The following is a 21326-nucleotide window of genomic DNA, read 5'->3' as shown; positions in this document are numbered from 1 at the left end:
TCAAGCAAAGGACATAAATTTATTCTAGTTGCTACCGATTATTTCACAAAATGGGTTGAGGCAATTCCTTTAAAAAAGGTGACATCGGCTAACATGATCGATTTTGTGAAAGAGCATATTGTTTACCGATTTGGTATTCCTCAAACTATCACTACCGATCAGGGTACTATGTTTACATCAGGAGAATTTGATGAGTTTGCTGTGGGTATGGGAATTAAAGTTTTAAATTCTTCTCCATATTATGCTCAAGCTAATGGTCAGGCTGAGGCTTCTAACAAAGGGATCATCAAACTCATTAAGCGGAAAATTGAAGAAAATCCTAGGAGGTGGCATACAGTATTAAATGAAGCCTTGTGGTCGTATCGGATGTCATGTCGTGGTGCAACCAAAGTAACGCCTTATCAGTTAGTATATGGACATGACGCGGTATTGCCCTGGGAAATTAAAATTGGCTCTAGACGAATACGTTCTCAAAATCAGCTGACAGCCGATGATTATGATACTCTTATGAAGGATGAGTTGGAAGATGTGGCGGGTCATCGGTTAAGGGCTTTAGTTAGCATTGAAGAAAATAAGAAAAGAGTAGCCAGATGGTATGACAAGAAGGTGAAGGTAAAAGAGTTTGCCGATGGAGATCTGGTCTAGAAATTGATTTTACCGATTGGGACTAAAAGTTCAAAGTTTGGAAAGTGGTCTCCTAATTGGGAAGGTCCATATCGGATAAATCGGTCTGTTCCTAGGTAACTGCATATATTCTAGAAACCCTCGAAGGGGTCGTGTTTCCCAGAGCGTTAAATGGAAAATATTTAAAGAAATATTACCCTAGTATTTGGATGGATGCATAAAAGTATAAGTGCCGATAACAGTCCTATCGGCTAGAATTATACAAGGATGTCAATGTCTCGTAAAGTGCCGATGCAATAGACAAGATTTACAAATTTAACAAGGATTGGATAGCTAATATCGCATGCAGGCGAATTTGGTCGGCTTCCTTCATTTCTTTGATGTCTTCATCGGCAGCACCTTCTACAGGCTTGAGTTTTTTCTTCATGGCCAAGGCTTTGCGAGCCTAGGTGTCTCTCTCTTGCTGAAGGGCTTTGATGGCATTGGGTAGCTGGCTTTCTTCTTGTTGAGCATGAGTTAAGGCTGCCTCGATTTCTTTCAATTCAGCCAATAGAGCCATCTTCTTTGCTGATAAATCTAAGATTTTCTTTTTAAGTTCAGCGCCCGAAGTCTACAAGTTGCCAATGCCCTTGTGCTTCTCATCGGCAATTTGTTTTAGTTGTAACATCTCTTCTTTGAGTTGAGCCTAAGCTGCTCTATCGGCAATACGTTGAGCAGCCCGTTGATATTGCAGTTGGCGGCTTTCTAAATGGGCTGTTGAGAAGAGTACTTCTTCAACGTCGGCAGGGACCTGGCCACGGATTATTTTGAAAATTGCCTTTGCGGGGTCCGAGTCATCTACCAGTTGGGCGGTATCCTACTGTAACAAGCTCAGGAGAGCTTCCAACTTGGACTTAGTTTCTGCCGATATTGTTCCCAGTGCAAGGGAAGAACTTGTTTCTCTCCATCATCGTCAGAGACATCAATGGCAAAGGAGAATAGGCTGTTTGGGGAGTCTTGTTCCTGAGGAAAAGAAAAGGAGGTCAGTTAAGGATAAGTATGAGTATTGTAAATCAACTAGGTCAATCGGTTTACCTGTTTCAAGGCAATTTCCTATGCTTGACTGGAGGAAGCAGCCTGGAGTATGCCGTGTGGGGGATTGGCTGAGCTTGCCGATGTGATATCCTCTGTGATTCATCGGTGGTTGGCTCTTGGGGTATGATGACCGATGACATTGGGGCAGATGTGGGGATCGGCATGGACTTCTGTCGTTTTGGCTGTGCCTCGACATCTGTTAAGGCTTTGCGCTTTGCTTGGGCATCGGCAACGGTTGGCTAGGGGGCATCGGCACTTGTTGGTTGTGAAGCTTGGACATCTGGTACGCTTGCCGATGTACCCATTTGTTGCTGCAAAACAAGTGTAAGGTATGATATTTAACAGATAAAATGTGAAATCAAAGGGATACCTCTGAAGGTTTGTCAGAAGAAGTGGTGCTTGATATCGGAGGAATTGCCGATGACGATCCAGCAGCGGCTCTTACCCCCTGATGATTAATGTTAATATAGTTTGTGATCGGCATAAGTAGAAATAAGCAAGGTTGTTACCTTGAATGCCTTGACCAAGGTTGTAGCAGCAGCCGATGGAGTGGCCCTAGCTATAGCCAATTTGGACTTGGAGGTGATGGTCTTGGTACGGATCTTCTGGTGAGTCAAAGCAGCTAAGGTGGGGGCGTTGTAGCCGATCGGTGATATCGGGGAAACAGGCTGAAGATCGAAGGGTTTCCCACTTTTGCTCATAGTTGGTGCTGGGTTGTTAACCTGTCATGAGAAAGTTAGTTACCGATATATGAAAGGAAAAAGCGGAAGGGAGCTAAAAGGAACTTACTACGTCATCGGGAATGGCGTATTCAGGGTTGATCATGTGCCGATATGTGTGAGCAGATGTTGCAAACAGTTCTTCCCTCCACTCTCGCCACCATTGCTTATATGATTCGGTGATGAAAGATACTGGCGTCCAGACGGATATATCGACATTTGTAGTATCGACATCGGGGGAGAGTTGCACTACCCTATTCCAATCTATTCCGCAGGTGATTGTTTCTCGAGGTTTGATCACATCAGCAAAACAAAGTTTGATTGGTAGTTGCCCAAAAGCCAATTGACGGGATACTGCCGATGGGTTGTAAAACTCATATGTGATATTGGTGTTTTTCCCGCTACCGAATGTGTTTACTAGAATTGCCCTGGGAGTAATGATAGCCATCATGAGCTCATTATCTTGATTCGGAGTGTCATCGGCAAAGTTGAAAAGAAGGGGGAATCTATTTTCTTCGTCAATATAAGGCACCTAGGCCCTATGATCACGAGAAAGACCATTGTAGAAGCTTTGAAAGAATCTGCCGATCTGGTCTTCATTGGCTTCTGTTCCAGGGAGAACAATTATGGCTTCACCAAAATTGAGAGGTGAGCGTGTTGCCGATTCCTCGTCCCCAAGCACATGGTCTTCAGCAATTTCTCATGGGAATTGTTGGGCAAAGAAGTCCCATTGCAACCGTTTGTGCATATGGGTATTCAGCCACATGTTGATGAACCACCACGGGCCTCCTAAGTTGCTGATGGGTTCGCCAAGCAGAAGTTTCTGAGACACTTGATGAAGAAGATGATAAGTGGAGCTCAGAAGGTATCGGCCAAGAGGGAAATCTTACACCATTGGCCAGGAGTTCAGCAGCGGGGAGGAAAGCAGTTGGTTGGTCCTACTGATCGACCACAGAAGATAAATTTTTCTAACCACATATTCAAGAATGTGGCATGTTCCCTCTGATTAACTGTCCCAGTCTTCTAGCATTCTTGGATGTATCCTAACCAACTGCCGATGTTGTAGGTATTCACCCTATATTCAGATTTTCTGCCATAGATAGAGCCTTCATCGATAGTTGAAATATCCAAACCAGTGAGCATGTATACATCGGCAAGTGTGGGAGTAGCTGGGCCATGTCCAAACATAAAAGTGTTTGTTGTGTCTGACCAGAAGTAAGCAGCTGCAATCATCATTGACTCATTCTTCTGCATATCGGCAATAGATAGCCTAAAGCATTGGTCTAGTTTCCGTTCTGCCCAGTGTACTTGCATCGACCTATTGACCTTTAAGTACTAGTCTTTCCACCCTTTTGTGGTTTTGGGCCAAGATCGGAATGTATCTTTCCATAAATTCAGAGAGAAATTTTGGGCTCTAAAGGGGATTCTATTGACCTCTGCATTAATCAAATCAGTTGGATCTGGGTTGCCCATTGGTCCTAGGCATTGGATATGTGGCTGATCGGTTGGAATAACTAATTTGTTGCGCAGTTCCTAAGTTTAGAGGATCCGAAGAACAAAAGAAAAGAAAAATTACCGACTGTATGAACTAGCAAAGACCAGAGGAATTGAGGTAAAAGGTAACGGAAGAGGAACAAACCGCAGGGACATCGAAGTTGATTGCCATTATCTTGAGGTAGATGGGGGCATGGGCCGGAGAATCGAAGTTGACGCTGGAGAAGAAGTCTTGTTGGTTGAGGTCGCGTAGTTGTTCGTCGGAGTCGCCGCCGGGAAGAAAGAATGCCAGAGATTGGAATATAAGGATAGAAGATGAGCATTTCGGAGAAATCTATTTATAAGCCGCTCGGAGTAGGGGTATTTTGGACTTATCTCTATGCCACGAGCTGTAGGTCAAGGTGGTTCAGGTGGATATGGTAACTGTTCACATGGTAATCAAGGAATTGTACAGATGATTCGATGGCAAGTAATCATGACTTGGAAGAGATCTTGATACAGGATATTTTAATTCTGAAAATGGTGGCATTATTATGTTAGGATCTTGCCGATGAATTATTGTTTCAGTGTCTTAACCATAATCAGGGCAAGAATGGTTGGGAATTGTGCGATATTTGCTTAGGTGCGTGAATCAGGATTAGATTTGATTAAATTTGATAATAGATCAAGTTTTGGCTTGGAGGATGAGTTGCAGTAAATGGGCAAAGGCCAACGTTATCTGGAGTAAATTTTGGAGCATTAATGGTTTTATACTCCAAAATTGGGGGGCATGTGTTGACACCATTTTTTGCACGTGTCAAAATGATCGGAGTGGACTAATCGGCAGGAGGAAAGTTACTGTATACGATGATAGCCGATGAAAGTCAGCTTGTAAAGATGGTTGCCGATGATTGGTGGTGATCGATGGAAAGGTTGATTTAGACTCGGGCGTTGCCGATGAGGTTGGAGGTGTTATTGTCGATGCCGATGAAGGAAGGTTTGAAGACTACTACCGATGAAACAGGAAGTATGCCGATGGAGAGGAGGTCGGTGAGATTTCTATCGTAATTGAGGCGGACAGGGAAATAGATAGGAGTTGATTTTCTTTTCTGTATTTATTAGAATATGATTCATGTAAGAGTCACGTATTTCCTTAGGTATGGATTTGGTGTCCTAGTTATGTTTGGTTATGTCTCTTTAGATCAGGGTATAAATATGGATTGAAGGGCAATGTAAAATATATATCGATCAATATCAAAAACCAATTTTTACTCCTATTTTGCATCTACTTACTTTTCGGTGATTTCGTCAATTTGCATATTTTCCCTTTTCACGAGTTCTCATTGATTCGGCGAGTTGCATAGCTTTAGTGCGACTTTCAGCGATTCTCGAGTTCCGCGTGAGTACCTCTTGGCCGTGGCTTCCGGGCGTATCGCTGTTGTCAGGACCAAAGTGCTCGTATCTTGATCCTTGTCGATTAACAGGTCAAATCGACTGGCACGCTTTGGATATCGACTCGGGTATTAGCCCTTTGTGTTTGCAAATCTACTTTTGCATCAATAGGAACAAGATGAGAGGTCGGCCGGAGCTCGACGGGCATGCTAGTTCCCGACAGTTCGGTCGCTAGCTGCCAAACGGCATGCGCGCATGCTGGACTGCTGGTGGCCTCGCCCGTACGTGTCCCCATCGCGCTGGCCATGCCCCATGGCTCGATCACCATGCCATGCAGGCTGGACTGCTTGCTCGGCCATTCCGCTCCCGCCATGCATGCATGCAGCAACACCGTGGACTGCCACGTCAGATTAAAAAGATAAATGAAGGGGTATGGACTAGAGATGCATCACTTCAAAAGTTTATGGACCTGAAAAGTCACTTTTGTAGTTGATGGACTTAAGTGAAACATGAGTAAAAGTTAATGGACCAACGATGCATTTAACTCGACCGAAAAAGATAAGGTAGGGAAGCGCCCATGCGGTGGGAATTTTTTCATGCTTTCCTTTTCCATGTGCACACGTGTCACAGTGACTGCCAACTAGGCCAGCTTCAGCGCAAAATGAGTGTGCTAATCCAATCTCTATCATGGGAGGGGCTGAAACCAAGCCTCCATCACAGTGCGGATCCTTTTCTCGGTCGGAGCTGGGCCATGTAGGGGAAGGCTGACGGTTCCTGACAGAAGAGGCTCATGGGATGGGAATGGTCTAAAGCTATAGAGAGAAAACTGGTTTGGGGAAGTGACATCTTGTCCACAACACATATTACCACCATTTGGATCTCTCATGTCTATAATTCTCACCATCCTTCATTTAGTGCCAACCACTAGATTAATTATTAGTAGGATCCACACCCATCGGACCAAGGCTAGGCGTTCTCTGCGCCAAATCTTCGATATTCAAAATTGTAGGGGATACCACACTTTACATTGACTCATGCAAATAAACCATGAATAAGCCTAAGATGAATGACCCTTTCTGCTTGGGAGAGGTGATGCACCGGCAAATGAAACCACTAACAATGATGTGAGTATTTCTACCTATGACTTCTTATTGTTGTGATTTAGGGAACTGGGAGTATATGGAACTATTTGGGGTAATATATGGAACTAGGAAGGAAAAGTATGTGTTCAAGAGATCAGCGTGATCAATACCTCAAGCAAGACATTAGAAGATATACAAAACATGTAGAAAGTCCAAGACACAAGATGGAACCATGTCAATCGAATGCAAAGACTCAAAGAAACGGAGTCAAGTACATGCATTCTACATGCACTCGATAACTCCGGTGTGCACCCTATGGCAATACTAGATAAAGCGGTGTCAAAGGCACTTTGGCTAGGGTTTGAAGATCCTTCGAAAAACTCTGGTGGTTGTGTTACAAGATCACTAGAATATGCGGCATCATTGTTCACCAGGGGAGTTCTCATTCATCGAAAAACTCCAGTAATAGAGGGCGAGCATCAGAGAAGAGGTTACCACCAGAGAGGTTCTAAAGAATAAAATTGGGCATCGGATTTGTCTAATGATGTACACAAGAGAAAGAGATATGAATAGTGCCCAACGGTCAGTAATGGTCACTTTCCAACAGCTAGTTTTGGAGAGGCACCCAAAAGCTCCAGTGACCCCACTGGAATTTCTGGTGAGTGCACAGAAACTGTAGCACTTTCCCAGCTAGTTTCAAGTGTTGGGGCTATTAATACCCCCAACCAGCCATTTGAGGAAGTGAGGAGTCAAGGATCATTAGAGTTCTTGCTCCAATCTAGTGCTCTTGCCACCATATGAGCTTAAGGCATCATTGGGTGATTAGTGTATGTGCTTTTGCGAAGTGCTTAAGATGGTTAGACACCAATCATGAGCTTGGTATAGTTTTAGGCCTAGTGTTCAATGTGATTTGCATACCTCTTACTACTGGTGCTTGTGCGTACCATTGTTGTACTTGGAGGGGCTTGTAGTCTTATGAGACCACACCAATCGCGTTTCTAGTATGGCGCCACCTTGTACCGGAGGGAATGAGGCCTAAGGTAGTGTGGCTAGGAGCTCAATAATGAAGATGATGGGGAGCGGTCCAGGAAAGGCCATCTAGGAGACCCATTTGCATGTGGAAAAGGCATGGGGGCTATCCATGGAGTTACCTGACCAAGACCTTGGCCCTCGCATGGGGATCCTCGGAAGGGGCTCCAACAAGGATTTTGGGAAAACATGAATTTCTCGATATCTTGGTAAAAGTACTAAAATTGTTGATGGGAGTTTGCATATGTATCTCAATTAAGCTTTCACACTTTTCATTTGTGTGTCTAGGTTGTGTGCTTACATTTCTAGTTTAGCTTGTTAAGTGAGTTGCACATCTAGATAGTTTACTTCATTGCATAGATTTTGATAATTGGATTTTAGAGGCCATAGTATAGCATAGAAATTTTTAGAAAGCCTAATTCAACACTCTCCCTCTTAGATGTCATGGTCCCCTCAATTAGTATCACATCCAATTTGTTCAATTTGGACCTTGTGTAAGGACCCGCCGCATTAATTTATCCAAATCAAGTGTAATCCCTCTTGACCAACCCAATTTCAGCAAATCAACCTTGATGATCCCTGAGAGCCGCCACCCACATCTCCACTACATCAATGCAAAAGATCCCAATTGTCACCACAAATCAAGATCACACCTCAACAAAAGATTAAAATCACCAGAAACAAATATTACAAAATCTTGTCAAATTAATAAGTTACTGTTTTGATAAGTCAATTAATAAGTTAATTGCACAACATTAATGAGGACATTAATTAAATTAGGTGCAGTTAGAACCGGATTACTATCAAATATGGTAATCCAACTTGTAGGTATCGTACCTAACAGGTGCAAGTGTGAAAGCAAAATTTTAACTATAGACGCTAGTGCAGTTACATAATTTTATTTTTATCCATTAGACAGACAATCTTGAGCCTCCATACATGCGCCCTCGCTCCCCGCTCTTTGCAAGTGGCGCATCCGGTTCCTGCATCGCTGCCGCCCCGCCCCGTCTGCCCCACCCTCTACGCCACCGATCTCGTCGACGTCGTCGTCACTACCGCTGCACACACACCCACCCTCGGCACCACCGCTGCCGCACCCACCCATCGTTGGCGTCATCACCGCCACCCATGCCACTCCCACCCTGCCCTCTATGCGCCATTGCCTAGCTCCGCGTTGCAGGCGAGCTCTACACCGGTGACCACACACCGACGAGCTTCCATTCACCGAAGCAGCAATGAGATGTTGTGTTGAAAGCGTATGTTGTAAAAGTATGTTTCAAGTGTTTGAGGTGTTTCAGAGGTACTTTGCAAGTGTTGTATATCAATGTTGCAAAAGTAGATCGAGATGTTGCATATGTTTCAATTGCTATATACATATGTTTCAAGTGTTTGTTTCAATTGATTCATCTGTTTTAAACATCTGTTGCAAGTGTCTTGTCTGGATGTTGCATATGTATGCAAGACATCGGGGGTATGGCAAGGATGGGGTGCAGCGGAGATGGGCACGGAGGGGAATGAGGCACGACGGGGGATGGCAGCGCAATCGGGACAGACCACTACGAGTGACGCCCACGCTCTGTTCCATTCCGTTACGGCGGGATAAACGCACTCACTCCAATCGTTTTTCTATTGCAGGTTCCATCCAGGTGCCGAACGGTCCGGATGCTAGCTGTGACGATCCTAATAAGCTACCGCTCCAACAATTATCACCACAATCCATGCGCAAATAGCATCCATTATGGACCGATAGTCGCACTGTACATGGTCACTCATGCACGCACCCAGTGGGAGAACCGCTGCCATTGCCCATTCAGACGTGAGAGCCTAGCTTGAACGAGAGCCACACACGCACACACTACTGCACTAGGGACTATCACAGGGAGGCGCGCCGAGCAGCGGCGATCATGCCGCCGTGAGATTTTTTCCTTCCTCCGCAAAGGCCCACACAAGGACACCAGGTAAACGCCCTTCTAATATTTCGGCACGTTCTGGATCATGGAGCAAATTGGAGGCAAGGCCCGGGTTTAGCTCGTCCACATGGAGATGAGCGGTGGGACAACCCCGCCATATGAGTCTGATTCGACAGGCTGCTCTAGCTTTGATCTGATCAGTCTAGTACTCGGGTGGGCCGAGCCTCACTCTACAGAGGCAGTGGCCGCACACGTGCTGAATTTTTTACAATTTAACCCTTTTTTTTAAAAATTTCTTACAAATAGACCCCTGATAGAAAGAATTCATAAAATGGACCCTTAGCTTGGCGCCATTGATGCTGCCGCCTACCTCGGCGCCAGCATCTCTGGCGCCAAGCTCCTAGGCATGGAGGATGGCATGGCATGGAGCTCGGCGCCAATCACTCTGGCGCCGAGCTCAACGCCGTAGATCTTGGCGTCGAGCTCGACGCTAGAGTGACTGGCGCCGAGCTTCCAGCATTTAACCCCAGCCCAACCTTCCTGCCCGAGCGTTCTTCCTCTTCTTTTTCCTCATTCTTGGGTTTTTTCTCTCCCCACTTCACCCTACCTCACAAATCTGCATATTGGACCTTGAAAACCTTGATTTGATCCGTAGATCTTCGAGAGCAAGGTATCCTTGCTCCCCTCCTAGTTTTTTTCTTATCGATTCGGTATATATTAGTTGGATTTTTCAACCTAAGAATCGTCATCACTTAGGGTTTCATTGTATCCCTCAATATATATATTATACAACCGTGGATGATGCCAAGGCGTGGAAAAAGCTAGCAAACCTAAGCGCATGTAGTTATGTTATGGGTTCATTGTTGTGCATCAAATGGGAAACCCTAGGTTTAGGGTTTAATGTTAATTGCTTTCGTTTCTTAGAACAAAATTGGTTGTATTGTAGTTATGGTTCTCATTGATATTTATTTGTGATGTTTTGATTTATGTTTGTTAAATTACATCGGTTGTGTTAGATGCAAGAACTGTTTCGGGAGGAGTTTTGGCAAAAACGGGGTCATCCTCGAGAATTATACCCCGACGCGTCTAGCAAAGATGCCCCCATCCCTCCTGACCTCCTTGTCCCTAACTGTGACTGTGGTTTCCCGGTCTATGTTTTTCAATCGAAACATCCAGACACAGCGGCGCATTGCTTCTACACATGTAGTTGTTTTAATATAAGAAATTGTTTCCACTATCCTTTTTCTTTATTTGTATAAGTATGGTATGAATATTTTGTTGGAATCTCATTGTGTAGGACCATGAGAGGTGCCTTTTCTTTTAGTGGATCGATGGTATAGATAAGTTTGATCCTAGGTACCTCCTTTTCGATGATTGGTTTAGAGGGAGACATCCACGTGAGCACTTCAAGCAGTGGGTTCCACCCCCTAACCCTCCACTAATGACGACTAAGGAGAAGCACCTAGCCGCAGTTAGACAACTCGAGGAATCTCCTCTGTGCGATTGCAGAGATCGAACTATGATATACCCTGAGAATACGTTGGAGTTTGTGTGTCCAAACAAGCATGAAGTAAGTGCAAAGTGTATGTGTTCAAATCTTGAGCTATATGTGTTTATGTACTAATGTCTCATTTTTTAGGTGTTTTCAATGGCAAAGTGTCGTTTCAAGGAATGGTTGTATGGTCCTAAGAACCAATGACTGGAAGAACCACGGAGGGTTAAGGAAAATAAGAAAGAAAGGGTAATCTACAAAGCACCTCCTGTCATGTGCGAATGTGGTGTTAAATCAAACTATGGCCTAGTTCCTTCGGAGGTTGGAATAGGCCATTATTGCGGCCATATGATTGAGTATGATGAGGTTCGTTATTTTTGTGGGAAACATGGAATCGTATTTTGTTTCTTTTGCTAAGACATATATGATATAATATTTCTTTTGAACAGAGCACTAGAAAATGCAGGTGGGAATGTTATGATGGTCAAGCTAAGTTCTTGGATGATCTGAAGAAGAGGCAACTAATTGCACAGAAGAGGGGATATGGACCTGACTACGTCAATCTATTCATTAAACATCACAAAGAAAAGATACATGAGTTTGCTAGACAGCGTGGTATTTGCAACCCGATCGATGTTGGGCTTAATAAATGGGGATTGGAGAGGTGGATGATGTTAGAGGAGGAGAGGGCAAGGAATGAGGCAAGGGAGGAGACAAGAGTACAGATGCAGGTCTTGAACGAGCATGTTGCTACATTATGTGCCAGTGAGTGCTTGAAATCCTTTTTTCATTGCCTGATTTTAAAAGTAATATAATCGCGTTGCTAACTGATTGCATTTTATACATGAAGGGATTGGTTGCAGCGAGGAACATGCCGTAGAGGTGGCTCATGTAGGGTATGAGGAGAAGTTAGATGAGCATAGATCACGAGCTGGTTGCACCGTTCAATCACCGATTGTGTTGTCTGATGAGGGGGATGAGGATGAGGACGACACTGGCAGACTGAGTGAGCTCATTGCTCTAGCAGAGGCGGGCATGCAGACGTAGGAGGCTAAGGATGACACTGGCAGACTAAGCGAGTTCATCGCTCTAGCAGAGATGGGTATGTAGGCGAAGGAGGCTGAGGATGACACTGGCAGACTGAGTGAGCTCATCGCTCTAGCAGAGGCGGGCTTACAGGCGAAGGAGGATGACGACGCGTTCTTCACTCAGGCCGCAGTGGCCACAGATGAAGCGAAGGCCTCTTACTACAGGCGACAGGTAGGTCAGAGCAACCCAGGTGAGCCTAGCCATAGCAATAGGGTTGTGGTAGAGGACTGGTACTCGGATGATGAGTTGCTTACTCAGTACGTTTTAGACTGAGGATTTGAAAGTGCATTTGCCCCTATGTCTACTGTCGGCACATACTTATAGTATTAATATGTTGTTTAATGTGGCATAGTATTGAACTTTTCATTATGTGGTTGTTTTCATTATTTATGGTCTTAATATTCCGCTTAATGATATAGACGTATTGAAATGTGAATACTTGCTGCAAAAAAAACTAACAACATACGACATTATATAAATCAACACACGAAACACATGAAATGGCATGTGACTACATGTACCGAACCTAGGTACAGAGTTTCCTTCGACTAAACCTAACATGCCTTAGGTAATTAAACCAAACAACAAACACATAGATGTGGTATGTGAAAAAGATAAAGTCATCCTAGTAGTGTGGCCACATAGCAAATTGTGTTGCACCTTTTCCATAGTAGCCTCCCATTGTTGTTGTTGGTGGTGGCGGGGGTGATGGGGGAGGCCCCTTATTGTTGTGGTTAGGGCAGGTGCAATATGGATCATTACAAAGTGCCTGCTGTGAATCGACACCATTGTTGTTTGTCGTCCTGTCCGTCGTCCTTGTAACCGCTGCTTACTTCCCTTTCTTGATCAGATACGGTCCTGTAGGTAGTAAATGTACTCCGCATGTGGATAAATAGGTTGAGGATTGACCCACCTACTGAACCCACAGTTTTCTTTGACCAAGGAAGACTACAATAAGTATGTCATATAAGTTATATACAAGAGAAACATATTGAAGAAACAAAAAGTAATAGCAATTACCCATGCTCACGGGCATTTGAAGAAACGACGACCTCCATCTATTCCCTCGGTGAACATCTGCACTAGGCAGTCCTCACCATGCATGCATTTTGGCCACTCTTCTTTCCTTTCATCGTATCCTCTTAGTGGTGCCTCTTTGGTGAAATCACTTTTGCTCTCAACTGGGAACCTCTCATAAAGAGCTTCCTCAAAGAAATCAGGACCAAGAGGACCCTCCCACCCCCAGGTAGTTCCCTTTCCCTTTCCTCTCCCTCTGAATGACCCTCCAAACATTGGTACTGTAACAAAAGAAAATGCTGAGGAGTGTTCTTCTTCCTTGTTGTGTGTGTGAATGAGAGGGAGTGAGTGGTTATTTATAGGTTGAGAGGAGGAATGGAGGCCTCTCAGTGTGCCATGTCAGCGATCCATGTGCCTCTTCACCTAAGCCCTTGGATCAAACAATAATAAGATGGATGGTGGAGATAGAGTGGAGTTGTGCTTCCTTGCATGCCAGTACTATGTCAGTGATGTGATAAATCGCTGATGTCCCTGTATCTGAAAAGTCTATTTTTATTATCTAAAAACCATAGAATAATTCATTGTTGCTTGGTAACCCTAGATTCATCTATAAAGTGTATGTACGATACGTTTGGATTATACTCTTTGTAATAAATGTATAGTTAATCTGTGTACTACATTTGTGCCTTTTTAGCAGTGTAGTATGATTATTGTTTCACAGAAAAAATTCACAAGAGTTTCCCTTGTTTTAGGAGCATCCACAGTTACAAACAGAGACATCATTATATATTCCAAATATTTAATCATCCAAGGAGCAAAATGCAACCACAACGAACATCACAACCAACATAATATGTCCTGTGCAGTCCAAATAGTCCACAATGTCCATACAGTCCCAAATAGTTACAGAAAAGTTAATACAAAATCCATAATAGTGCATACTAACAACTACCACATCCCTCACTGCCTCCTACTCTTGCCCTTACCCTTGTGACCGAGAGCGCTTGTACCTAGAGTGTAAGGGTCATGCGGACGGCGTCGCCTAGTGCCTAGAGGCGGTGTAGGATGAGTCGAGGGAGCGTCATGGAGCTAAGAGGGGCCAAGCTCCTCGTGCCTCTTGTCCATGTCGTCGTCGTCGTCTTCCTTGTCCCCATCCCCATCCCCTGTAGGTGCTTGACTAGAGGAACCCAAGCCTCCTCTGCCTACGAAAGGAACGTACATGTCTTGCGTCATGTCTATCCTGCAACCACAATGACCAGCCGCACGGCGTAGATGACGTGACAGCCTCTGTTGTACAAAACTATGTTAACTAAAAGAATCTAACGTATTAATGATATGTTTGAAAGAATATTTTTAATCTTACATCCAAGATGCCAAGTATGTAGTCGTCATTGACTCTCGGCCGAACGTGCTCGATCTCTTCAACTGAGCATTTGAGTGTATTGCCCTGCAACAAAGTTCTCAATAATAATACTTCTGAACAGATAGCAATAGGTTTTATTTTCTTTTGTACAAGAATCTAACGTATTATAAGGGTTATACAGCTCGAAGGTTGCACTAACTACAATAGATAACTCCTAACGTCGGTCCAAGAATGCCTAATGTATTGTTATGCAACTTAACGTACAAAAATAAGGCAATTGGCTTACCACTCTATCCAAGATCGATCCTGTCTCCACCTGCCTTTCTGCATGAGTAGACTGGTCGTACGCCGTGTCTTCATCGTCGGAGGACTCGATGTCGGCGTAGTCAGCTTTGGTCCACTATAGCCTCAGCCTGCACTGTGTCGCACGCTGGTACCAAGCTTGGTACCGCCTGAACTCACGGTTCGTGTGTGGTTTGTTGTTGTCATCCATGTTGTCGTGCATCTCCTCCCATTCCTCAATGAAGGACTGGTGGTGCCTCTCCCAGTCAAAAATCTTCTTGTTCCTCTGACGATCTAACCTGCACGTATGTCATCGTTACTTGAATCCATGTACATGTCACCATATTAATAGAAATGGACCATCATCATGAGACATTCAAAATATCAAAACACTTACTTGTGTAAGTCAACCCTAGTCGAGAACAGAGCCGTACGCCAAAGCTATCCCACTCTAAATTGGCGTGTAACCTTATCTGGCAGATGGTACTCAATAGCATAGAAGCAGATTAGAGGGCACCTTGTCCTATAGAAGTCGTCGTCGGCCCCACAAATGTTGCTCAGCTGAAAAGGAAGTGCGTCCTCTCCACCGTACAGCTCTCACTCCACCTACAGCATGTCCAAACAAGATGTTAGATGGTATACTAATCCTTTTCAAACTAGCATGGAAAATAAAATTTACTTACACTAGACACCATCAGCGTGTCTAGCTCGTTGGTGAACTCAATGTACGCCTAGTCTAACCTCACATATGGAACCCTGGCCTGGTCCCAAAGGTATGCCCACGTCGGCTGCCATCTTGGAGGCTGACCTTGGAACCACTCATGACGATCCAGAACCTCAGGATGGCCAACTAGAAGATGAGCCCACATCCACAGCTGTAACAGGTACACGCATCCACCAAGTGACGGGTTTGACGAAGACCGATGACACCCCTCACACAGCTGCCGGTATAGAAAACATAAGACTATAGAGCCCCAGCTGTAGTGACCCGCCTAGTCCCAGTCACCGAGGCAGTGGATCCACATCTAGGATGCACTATCACTCATGGCGTCAGGGAAGAGAACGTAGGCAAATAGGTGTAGGATCCAGGCCCTGCAGTAGTACCCAATTGTCTCCTCATCTGCCTCCTCGGAGCACTGTGCAAACTCTTCCCATAGCCAAGAGATGGGAACTCCAGAAGTGCGAGCCACCTGCTCGCCAAGCTCACGCCCAAGGAAGGCCTCCACTTGTGCTCTCCACCCCTCTGACCTGCACTACCCGGTGACTAAGTTGCCATGAATCCATAGGCCTAGCATCTTCTGACAGTCTTGGAGCATGACTGTCATCTCCCTGAAGCTAGGTGGAAGCTGTGAGTCTCTGGCCGCTACCTATATTTAAGACAAAGCAATATTAATTGTCAAAAAATCAATCGCATGAACAAATGGCCATGAATGGAGGCAATGATTCAATTTAATACCTATCAACTAGCACGGTTATGGCCGCTGAGTTGAACTTGGGCAACCCACGATGAACCTAAAAAGAGATGACATCCAGGCTAGCTCTTTGCAGGAAAGGAGTGTACCTGTCATCGTATCGCATGTCCAAGAACCCACTGTGGGTTCTAGGATGAAGCAGTGGAAGGTCCTGCATCGAATAAAACATAGTCTCCTGTTACATCATGAACACATGTACGTTCATCAAATTTTGAACAAAACTTATAGATTATTACCTACCCTAGCGCTATGAGACGTCCTTAGTGGGTCACCTCATACGTCAGGTCGAGCAGGTGGAATTTCTCCATCCTACAAAAAAGTGAATGAATTAGAATTTCAATATACAATGAAGCATGAACTTACAAATGTATAAGTAATTGACACCAATACAAGCACAAAAAGAGACATGCATAATTAATTAAATGAAGATGACAAATATAAAATAATAAAATGAACCAATAGTCACACCTCACTAATCTGCCAATGGCAACTTCGTGAATTGTGGCCAAGTCTACCGCACTTACCGCACTCGTACTGCTTGGGGTCAGTAACAAATGGAGTTCCTCTCCCATGCCTCGTTCTTCCGGGTATCTGATCCATAACCATCCTATGCCTCATCCTCTGCCTTGATCCACACTTGTTCCAATGGTAAGCTAGATCTGCAATGTACTTCGGCCCATCATATGGAGGCCACTCTCCAGGGTCCTAGAAAGGCACAAAGCGGGGGCTCGGTGTGTGCACCAGCATGTCAACACTGAACTCGTGAGGTATCCTCCTCTCGATATTATAGTTGCGATGCCTAGCTGCTGCCACCAAATGAGAACATAGAAAGTGGTATTGCCTTGGTTTACTACAAGTGCACTTGAAATCTTGGAGGACAACCACATGTATCCTCGACTCTCGGACCTCGCCATCGGATGTTGTACCGCCCCTATGCTCAACTTGATAAGTCCATGTGGCATGGTCAAAGCATGCAACCTCATGTGTGCCAGCCCTTTCTCTTGCCTTCTCTAGGTGTCCCTTTGGTTTCGGAGCCCATATCTCTCCATCACTCCGCAACTGCAATGCATGGGCATGCCTATCGTTGAACCAGGCAACAAGCTTATAGAAGGTGAATTGAACAATTGCATTCATGAGCATACCACGTATCCCTAATAGCAACTTATTGAATGACTCTGCCATGTTGCTGCATTAAAACTCGTACCTCCATCCACCGGCGTTGTGAGATCTCGTCCATTTCTCCAAATCCCTCATCAAACCTGTGAGCCATTGTCTGCCTTCTGCATTTGATGTGGTTCTGACCTACTCTAACTTTTCCTTAAAGTACTTGTCCTCAAGCTATCGAGCAGCCTCCTAGAATAGATCAAAGTTACCCTTGACACCATCCTTCTGGAGTAGATTCTCGGCAAGGTGCCGAGTACACCAACGATGGTGCAAAGGTGCATACCCCTCTATCTGCTCTCGCATGGCATTAAGTATGCCCTGATGCCTATCAGATATGACATCAACCTCCCTGCTAGGCCCAACCATGTGTATTCAGACTAGCCTCAAGAACCATCCCCAACTATCATTGTTCTCCTTCTCAACCAAAGCAAATGCCAAAGGAACCAACTTGTTGTTTGCATCACAGGATATGGCTATAAGAAGTGTGCCCTAGTATTTGCCAATCAAGAACGTACCATCAACGGAGAAGACGGGACAACAGTGCCTAAAGGCCTCAACACACTGAGGGAAGCACTAGAAGGCATGGAAGAATATCTGTCTCCCATCCTTCCATGCATTAGGTTTTGGGATGTACTCATAATGCATTCCTGGATTCACCGCTTTGATTGCATTGAAAAGAACTGGCAGCTTCTCATACCCATCCTCCCAGTCCCCATATATCATCTTCCATGCTCGTTGCTTAGCCCTCCATGCTTTACCATAAGTTATCACATATCCTCCATACAATGCCTCAACGGTTCTGATAATTGTCCTCACCTTCATGTTGGGTTCTCCCTACAAAATTCCCAACAACCGCTTGGCAATGAGGGTAGATGTCAATTGCCGATGCCTCAGTGTTAGCTCATGGTCAGCACAATTGTGTGGCCTGACAACTTTTGTGATCTTCCATTTTCCGGTTACCTATTGCTTCCTTGCATAAACCCTCCAAGGGCAGCATTCCTTGTCACACACAACTGTGTAACAGCGCTCCGCATATGAATGCAATACCCTATAAGGCCTCTTTTGTATCACTGCAAAAGCCTACAACCACCTCTTCAAAGCAGGGAGGTCATTGAACACGCTCCCATTCTCAATTACCATGTTAGCATCGGCCTCAGGAGCTTCTAGGAGCTCATCATCATGTCCTTCTGCAAACGCCTGATCGGAATGAGCAAGATCGCTGAACTCATGGACTCTAGGATCATGGTAGCCGGGAAAGATATGCCTCATCATCTCAACATCACTCTCCATCAGCTCTCCAACAGGGCGATCATCATCAGAATCAAGAGCCCTAGCCATCTCATATGGCTCCGAATCATGCATAATTTCAACACTATTGGAGCCATAGAATCCATCTCCAAAGTGCACTTGCGCGGCAACAGGGGGCACATCCACATTCTCAGGAATGTCTCCTTCAACATCAGTACAGAAATGAGGAAAGAATGAAAGAAATATATGTAAGGAATGGGGTAAGCTCCCAAAAACCATGCGGTTAAGACACTTACTCAGATTATTCTGTGTCAAAGAGATATCATAAAGAGGATCTACCATGGAAACATCAGTCTGACAACCATCTACAAATACCGCATTAGGGGCAGATTGAGCATCGGGAACCATAGGTATAATCTGCACATGCAGGTAAGGTTCTAGAACGGGAGGGTCGATGTGTGGCTAATGATCCATTGCTGGGGTAAACCCATGACGGATGGGATCAACTAACACCCGACGCACAACCACGTTCAAACATTGCAGCTGGCTCTTCATAGCTGATCTCACATAGTTCTCCCACTGATCCGCACAACCAATTGAGATCATTCGCCTGAAGATGTTTGGAGGAGAACCTAGGTGCAATACACCATCAACTGCAATGTCATCATCTCCAAGGCAATGCAGCTCCTCCCGAGCCTTTGCAACCATCTCACTAAATGAAGGCCTATCATTGAATAGCATAGGCACGCTTTGCATATCAAGAAACTCAACATATCCATAGCGATCGCTTTCAACGGTGCCTCCATGATATATGGTCATTAGGTTGTCCATCTAGTTCAAACACGTAACAAAACATATATCCTTTAGTCAAAATTAGACGATACATAGTACCTAACAAGTACTTTCTAGCTACAAACTAAGTAATCAAGATAATAACTATGTATATATATATAGTGTACTCACTAAATAGCTAGATCATATGTAGTTAACTAAATATGTAACTACATATCTAAGTAGCTATCTAACTATATCTATGAACCTATGTATCTATGTTACTATCTATCCATATATATATATATATATATATATATATATATATATCACTAGATCACTAACTAAATCAACTACCTGAGTCATCACATTAACTAGTAAATAACAAATGCCAACTAAGTAGGTACATTGCATATTCATAATTTTTACCTTTCCAACAACTGCTCCACGGACGTCGAAGGAGTCACAGCGGACGATGGGCTTGGGTCAGGCCGACGATCCAGACCGATGGTGGCACGGCCAGCTACTGTAGGTGGTGGGGTTGGTGGTGGCATGGCCAACGACGGTAATGGCGTGCGGCGGGCGTGGGATGCCTAGGGCTCCACGCGGCGAGTCCGGCTCGACGGGCGCGGGAGGCACGCCGGCGCTGGACAGCGGCAATGCGGGGCGAGTGTAACACCCTAGGTGTTAAGCTTGCATAATTTGACTTGCATTGCATGAGCATGAGCATCAAACATTCATATTTAAGCTCTTACATTTGAAACATGTGGTTGAAACATATAAAACATGCTTGTTATTTTATGTTTCCTTGTATATATGCATATGACCATGAGTGAATACATGTAGATGGTGGAGGTGAGTCACTAAAACATCATAGCTATACTTAGGATGACTAGTGGAATAATATTCATGAGGATCACCTTGCATGATCAAGTACTTAAGTGATGATATGTGTGTTGATCTAGAAAGCTTTATGTGTAACCAGTGTATGAAATGATTGTGTGACCTTATAAATAGCTTGAACATGTTTAGAGTGTCATTATGAATAACTTTGGTATTCATGGCTAGGGCTAAATTGGTCACTAAGTCATAGTTCAAGTACAAGTCATCATTTGAATGTAATGGGATTGACCAAGTTTGAACTATATGATAGAGACCTTGCATGGATGTGGTCTCTAAAGCAAAGTTGTAGTATTTGATAAGGGGAACAACTTTTATTTTTAGGTCATAGACTACTTTAGCTCCTAACATCCTTGAAATAGGCTCACAAGATTCAATAATTCACTATTTCCAACACTTAGCAAATTTTTTCTAAGTCAAGTTAACTGACAGTGTTGACGCAACCGCTTTGAGATGATTTTACTCACTAACCATTTCGAATTGGGTCTTGATCATTTAAGAAGAATTGTAGGTGGTACTTAAGGCTACAACTTTAGTTTAGATCATTGGCGTTAATTCTTCACGGTTTAGAAGATCAAGCTTCACGAAATACCGCTGCCAGGCTCGGGTTCAGGTGCTGATGGACGCCGCGCCGTGCTCTGTCATGGCTGACCATGGACAGAGCATGGCCACCACGTGGCCGCCGTCGGCCGACGCCTGGCCTCGACGCCGCACACTAGCAGCCGTTATCTACACCACACCGCGCTCCATTTCCACTCACTCCCGTCCGCTCTCTCACTCTCCTGTGCTACCCCTACCTCTCGCCGCGGAACCAAGCAATGCCACCGAGCACAACACCGTCTCCGCCATCGCCTTGTGTGCGCTCCACCGCACCGCCATCGCCTCCATCTCGCCCATAGCTATACCACGTCCACCTCCACCACCTCGACGTGTTTGCAACGTCAGACGAGCTTTGGTGAGGGCGTATTTGCCATTTCCCTCTCGCCGGAGATCTCGACCGCCATGGCCTCCTCCACGGCGAACTCGCCACTGGTTGGCTCATGCGCACATTGCTTCTAGTTGTGTGCGTTAGGGCTTGGTTAGGATGGGTGTTAGCTCATGTTATGATGTTACCGCCGTTAGTGGTCTCACCGGCGCGAAACATGGTGACCTGCGCCACCGCGCTCTCACCTCTACGCCACCACGCCGTGGCCAGAGCTCGTTGGAGCCTCTCGTCTGGTTTGTG

General features: G+C 44.8%; 1 long non-coding RNA gene across 1 annotated transcript; it reads right to left on the bottom strand.

Annotated features, from left to right (window-relative positions):
* Positions 1 to 1835: 1835 nt before the first annotated feature.
* LOC136452619 (uncharacterized) lies at positions 1836 to 2351 on the bottom strand. The gene is made up of 3 exons (XR_010758860.1): positions 2208 to 2351; positions 2069 to 2146; positions 1836 to 2009 (listed from the first exon to the last, which is right to left on the bottom strand). It is a non-coding gene; the product is annotated as an uncharacterized lncRNA (long non-coding RNA).
* Between the last annotated feature and the right edge of the window lie 18975 nt (positions 2352 to 21326).

The sequence above is a fragment of the Miscanthus floridulus genome, chromosome 5 (genome assembly GCF_019320115.1).
Source record: "Miscanthus floridulus cultivar M001 chromosome 5, ASM1932011v1, whole genome shotgun sequence".
Taxonomy (NCBI): Eukaryota; Viridiplantae; Streptophyta; class Magnoliopsida; order Poales; family Poaceae; genus Miscanthus; species Miscanthus floridulus.
Note: the sequence above shows the minus strand (reverse complement) of the source record. Positions and strands in the feature narration are given on the sequence as shown.